General features: G+C 42.9%; 1 pseudogene; it reads right to left on the bottom strand.

Moving 5' to 3' along the window:
* Nucleotides 1-3179: 3179 nt before the first annotated feature.
* LOC142741875 (uncharacterized) lies at nucleotides 3180-5279 on the bottom strand (annotated as a pseudogene).
* Between the last annotated feature and the right edge of the window lie 1003 nt (nucleotides 5280-6282).

The following is a 6282-nucleotide window of genomic DNA, read 5'->3' as shown; positions in this document are numbered from 1 at the left end:
CATCAGTTTATTTAAAAAAACGCTCCCGGCTCAGTGTTTATTCAGTGACACATACTGGTGTCAAGTTCTCTCGCTTAAGACTTAAAATTTGTAGAGAAAGAAGTTATTTTAGACTAATACTAGCATGTCTTTTAATTTAAAAAAAATCTGAAAATTTTGGAAACATTCTTGAAGTAGATGTTGCTTTCTATCAAAGGTATAGAATATAAAGGTATAGAATATGCTGGAATATTTCTTGAATAGGAGCAACTACACGATTTGTTTAAATAGAACTTCTGAACTGCTGATAATAGGAAGGTTGTCAAAGTCAGGACAATTTTAACAGATTCTCAGCAGTGTGCATCAGTTTTGGCAGAAGGTTGGAAGGATTTTGATTAGGATATACAGATTTAGGAAACTCGTTTGGATGTAGCATCACAAACCTTCAGACAATTAACCCTCATAATTCTCCCATGACATACCTTCATGTTTAAACTTTTTGAATTGCCGAAAGCCCAATGCAATGCAAAGAGCCTGCAGTAAATATCACACAGAGCACTCACATATACCATCACTTAGGTGTACTTAATATACTATCTGCATACTATCTATGTACCTTACTGTACCTCATTTTTTGCAAAACCGCAAGATACAGCCTAAGGGTCCTTGCACATGGTAAAGCTACGTACATGGATACTGTACAGCAGCATTCAGAGTCAATGCATGGCAAATTCCATATTCAGTGATTCCGTATTTAGTGTAACAAGAGACCTTATGGGTATGTACATACGGCTTATTTTCGGCTGTTTTTCAGGCCGTAAATGGCCAAAAAACGGCCGAAAAATCGGAAGCAGAACGCCTCCAAACATCTGCCCATTGATTTCAATGGGAAAAAAGGCGTTCTCATCCGAAGGGTTTTCTTTTTTACGCGGCCGTTTATAAAAACGCCTGTGAAAAAAATGTGCATGTCACTTCTTGAGCCGTTTTTCATTGACTCTATTGAAAAACAGCTCCAAAAATGGCTGTAAAAAACGCAGCAAGAAGCACAAGTTAATTAAAAAACAGCAGAAAAGCACGTATTTTCAGATGTTTTTTTGCTAAGCGTGTGAACATAACCTAAAGGAAAACTACAAGAACAACTAACATCCTTTTAGTTTGTTTTTTTATGTTATAAAGTATACCAATATTATTCTTATTCTTGGATCCACAATAAGAAGTTGAAGTTCAAGTGGTTTTTAGGGTTTTATAATAAGAGGCAAGCAAGTTTTATATTTAATAAATCCTTGGATGTCCAATTAAATTACCTCCTTTGCTATTGGAGATAAGTGTGAGAAAAAGAGAGAGAATTGCATGGGTGTTAACTGGTGCTGGGCACATAATTTTACTCAGATGCTCAGAACCAGTGTTATAGAAGTAAAATATTGTAGACTAGCTTTTATACCCGGCGTTGATCGAGGGGTTGACTTACGGTATAGATCGAGTAAAAGCTCACTATTTAAATACCTCTCAGTATGAATTTAATTGCTACCTCTCTATATGAATTTAATTGCTAGGGACTGTAAATAATGTTATTGGAAGCATACAAGAAATAAAATGAAGCAATATATTCATTACAGATTTATATAGTGTTGATTTAGGACTGCATGTTTCTATTCCAACGCTTTCTTGTAAACAATGTTTTTTGTCTATTGATCCGGTGCCAAGCTGTAGAGATTTTTTCCAGTGCCGACTCTGGAGCAAGCAACATATAGTTGCCCATGGGAAAAACATGGACTTTGAAGGTGTATTCCTGCCACTTTCAGGGATTGACCTTGAGCCTCGTTAATTGTCATTGCAAAGGCTAGGCATACTGGGAACTGTTGCCGCTTGAACTTGAAAGGAACATCATTTGGAGCGAGGGGAATGTGAGGAATAAAGACAACTTTCCCCTTGGCACATCCTGTTAGTATGGTGGCCTCGATGACGGGATCCATCAACTCCTTGACACACAGCCTCATCCTGTTGCAAAGTTTTGGAGCGTCAATGTTTCTCAACAGCATGATAGGTGAGCCAACCTTCAACATCAATCGATGGGCAGGTAAGCTAGGCGGCTCGAGGGAGTTGAGAAATTCTGTCGGATAGTACACTGCCTGATCGGGGTCAATAACTGTGTCGTGGACTTGTACAGCTTTTCTTGACCTGGCAGAGTCGTTTGAATTGGCTGATTGATGGCGTTGACAGAATCATCCTTTGGAGCCAGTATTGCCCATTGACATAACCATTCATGATCTCTGTAGTTGAAGGCGATGTTGGGAAAGACACTGTTTGTAAGCTCTTCCACCGACTTGGGAAAATTTGCGAAATCATGATGGAAGCTGATCAGATTCGTCCCGTTGTCAACTTGAACATCTCCATTCCCCAGATTGAGTAATCTGCTGGCAAACTCATCAGCTGTGGCATCTCAGATGAACTTGCATATTGGTAGTCAGACTCATCTTCTGCACATGCCTCCACAACACCGACTGGTTCAAGCAAGCTTTCAATTAGTCTACTGGTGTTCCCTTTGGAACAATAGGCAACGTCTGATGGAAATCATCGGCCAACACCAAGACGACACCTCCCATGACTGTATTGTTTCCACGCAAGTCCTGCAGAGTTCGATACAGAGCTTCAAGCGCCAACTTGTGTGCCATCGTGCATTCATCTCAGACATTCATCAAACATTCTTGCAGGACATTTGCCACACCAGCACCTTTGCTGATGTTACAAAAAGGAGACGCATCTCGAGTCAAGTTGAGCGGTAATTTGAACGCTGAATGTGCAGTTCTGCCACCATCAAGCAATGTTGCCGCAATGCCTGAGGAAGCAACAGCCAGAGCAATCCTGGATTGTTGTCGGATCTTTGCCAACAACAGGTTTATGACAAACGTCTTTCCTGTTCCGCCAGGAGCATCAAAGAAGACAATACCACCGGTGGTTTTCACCATGTCCAAGATCTGATTGTACGCCGTTGTTTGGTCAGCAACCAAAAGAGGTTCATACCTTGTTTTTTGAAGCAATTCCCGTCCAAGACTTTTGTCGTTGTTCCTTTCCATCGCGGGAAGTCCCAGTTGCTCAAGTCTCTTTCCAACCATCATGAGGGTCTTTTCTTCAAGTAGGATCAATGACATGTTGAACATTTGCGGAGTACAGCTGTCCAATTGAAGTCCTGAGTTTTGCCGTCATGCTTGCAGAAGAACATAATCCGAGAGGTGCTCTTTGTACTTTTCCCACAGTTCAAGTGGCTTGGATGGTCCACACGTCGTTGGTATGACAGCAAATAGGTTTTGTACGCTTGCTTGTAATTGGCAGGTTGCTGCTTCCTCTAAAGTCTTGTCCCAATGAGAATCACTCTCAAGTAGTCCCCTTTCATGACATGCTTGCCGATAGGTTGTACAAACATGGTCGCCAACAGTCTTGAGGCTAACAAATGATGTCGGGCCAGCTACTGTGTGAAGAAGCAACCGGAGGAAGAAGCACTCGTGGTTGTTTGGGTGCACTGTGTAGACTCTGCCAAGAGCATCACTTGACTTGATTCCAACATGACCTTCAACTAATGTTCCTTGGACTCTTCGCTTGAAAACTCTTGTAGATTTATTCCACGTATAATACTTTGATACATCACAGTATAGGAGTGTCGTTGCAAAGTCATCTTGTTGGCAAAGCTTGAAGAATGCTGTCAGCGTGGTGTATTTGGGCTGCAAAACTTTAGTGCAGCTGTAATGACGGGGTAGGGAGACAGACAGGTGAGCCCTAATCTACCCGCCACTCAGTCCCTGCCTACTTGCAACGGCCCATCCTAGGCGACGGCGTACAACTGGGCGACGGTCCCTACGCTCAATAAGTGCACGACAGACAAACAGACAAGGGTACACAGAAGCTAAGGGAAATGGGGCAGTTTCCCACGACAACACAGTGAGCAACAAGAGTAGTGAACGAGCCAAGTCAAACCAGGAGTGCACGAGGTACAAATCGCAGAGCAGGAGCGTAGTCAGTAAAGCCATGGTCAAAAATGAATTAAGGTCAATAATCATAGCAGGAGCAGCAGAGCCAGGAAACAGAAAAGAATCACAGGCAAAGGAGGAGCAGGAAATGCAGGTATAAATAGACAGAGGGCGGGAGCTAGCTCCGTCTGGCCAGGCTGTGATAGGCTCTCCCACTCCTCAGCCTCCCAGCCTGACTGGTAGAAGATCGTGTCACTCTCTCAGACTTAGGAGCAGGTGCAGACTGATTACCCACGGGCGTCGACACAGAAGCTGTGTCTGGCAGATCCTTTACAGCAGCAGTTTCCTTGGTGAAGTAGAGTCTGTCCATTTTCCAAGTGGACGTTGAGATGAACTACCATCGGATAGCGGTCGTGAATTGGAAAGTCCAAAATTCGCCATGCAGCCTCGTTGCTACTGATGTAACGTCCAGTTTGGAAGCGATCGATTTCATCAATTGTTCTTTCTTGCCTTTCTTGGCAAGTGATTTCATCAGTTGTTCTTCCTTGTCTTTCCAAGCCAAAAGCTGCTTGATCCGATGTCGACATATTTGCAGATGTACTTGATCGCCTAAACGGAGTTGCAATATTCAACATTGATGTGAGATTGAAAGGTCTTGGAAAGAAATGGCGAGTAGGGTACAATCCATCTGTTGTTGACCTCAATGTCCTGGTAACTATTGCTAATCTTCATCTTCATCAATGCAGTGAACCCGCCTTCTCCCACTTTTGTTCTGCGATAAAGTGGATAACCATCATCTCCAGACTGAGTTTCATGGATCAGCTGTCTTGGGAAACTCTTTGTACAGAAGCCAACTTTCATGCATGGAGAGCTTGGATGCAGTCTTCCACATGGTCCATGGACCATGTTCTTCATGATGATGTCGAATAGCTTTTGATCTTCTTGTGCATTTGGGATCTCTGCACTAATGACAGAATCGATCTGATTTGGTCGGATCTTTTCCTTCAGCCAGATCAGTATATATGCGTGAGGCAAACCTCGTTTTTGCCATTCGATTGTGCACATGAAGCATTGAGTTTCTCCAAATACCTTGCCCTTCGTGAGGACATTCATGAACTTGATAACCTTTTGTCAAAAGACTCGGGCTACCAGATTGCGTCTATCAGTCGCCTATTGTTCTCACAAGAGCTCTAGGCGAATTTCTTTCCATGTTTGGTTGCATGTAAAAGTAATAAACAGGTCAGGCCTTCCGTATTTTTGCACATATGTCATGGAGTCTTCAGTGTATTCATGCATATGTCGAGGGCTCCCTGTGAAGCTGGAAGGCAAGATAACCATCTGACAACATTGCTCGTGTTTCCACAGTTGACAACAGCATCTCTAAGGTGGATATAGCTTTCAGCGTGAAGTGCCTTCTGATTGAAACGGATGAAGCGAAGTCACTCCGTTTAAATTTTGTCATACATATCAACTAAAAACTGATCATAATTCGATTGCGTATATGCACGAAAAAATTTTCCCGCAGGTAACATTTCCGGTACTTGGATTTGTTTGGAAGATTTAAATATCATATCCGTCTTTGCCTTGCCAAAAGATCAGTGGGTACAGAAGTACATCATATGATCGATGGGTTTCAGAAACTCTCTGCAGTTGATTATCATGCTTCTGCAGCAAAACATCCTGTTTTTCAAATTCCCCAACGATGACGACAGCAACTTCATTGACTGTTGGTGCGTTGTATCGCCGCTCATGCTCTCCTGTTGGCCTTCGGTCAGCCTTGATGACCACTTTGTAGTTATCCAAAGTCATCATTTCCAAAGAGCTCTTGAATATCTCGACATAACAGTGATGTTCGTGAAGCATCTGCTGCAGTTCCAGCAAAATGTCGGCCCGAGTTCCAGGGATGTTGCTCTGTCATTGCTGAACTTGAAGCTTTTCATCGCCCATGAAATAAATCTGCAGAAACTTTGGTGGTTCATTGGGCAATGGCAGGAGCGATCCAAGTTGATGGCAAACTTGTCCCTGAATTTTGAAGGTGGGCATGACGCCTCTCTCTCGAATAATGTCATCTGAAAGCAAGTTTTGTAGTGCCTCAAATTTCCCAGAAAGTGCTTGGTTTTGGGAGTGTTTAAAGTCATCAGTGACTTGAGTGGTTCTGGTGGTGCAGTAAGTGGGGGTAGTTGAACTTTGCCAGCAGAGCAGCACATCCCAGGTGGCTCTGACTTCCACTTCTGGACTTCACAATATTCACAGGTCATGTCCATGTTTCCAATATTGACCAAGTCATCCAGATCATATTCAATTGTTGAGTCGTATTGCATAGCAGCTTCGTTCATGCAAT

This window comes from Rhinoderma darwinii, chromosome 2, assembly GCF_050947455.1.
Source record: "Rhinoderma darwinii isolate aRhiDar2 chromosome 2, aRhiDar2.hap1, whole genome shotgun sequence".
In the NCBI taxonomy this organism is placed as follows: domain Eukaryota; kingdom Metazoa; phylum Chordata; class Amphibia; order Anura; family Rhinodermatidae; genus Rhinoderma; species Rhinoderma darwinii.
Note: the sequence above shows the minus strand (reverse complement) of the source record. Positions and strands in the feature narration are given on the sequence as shown.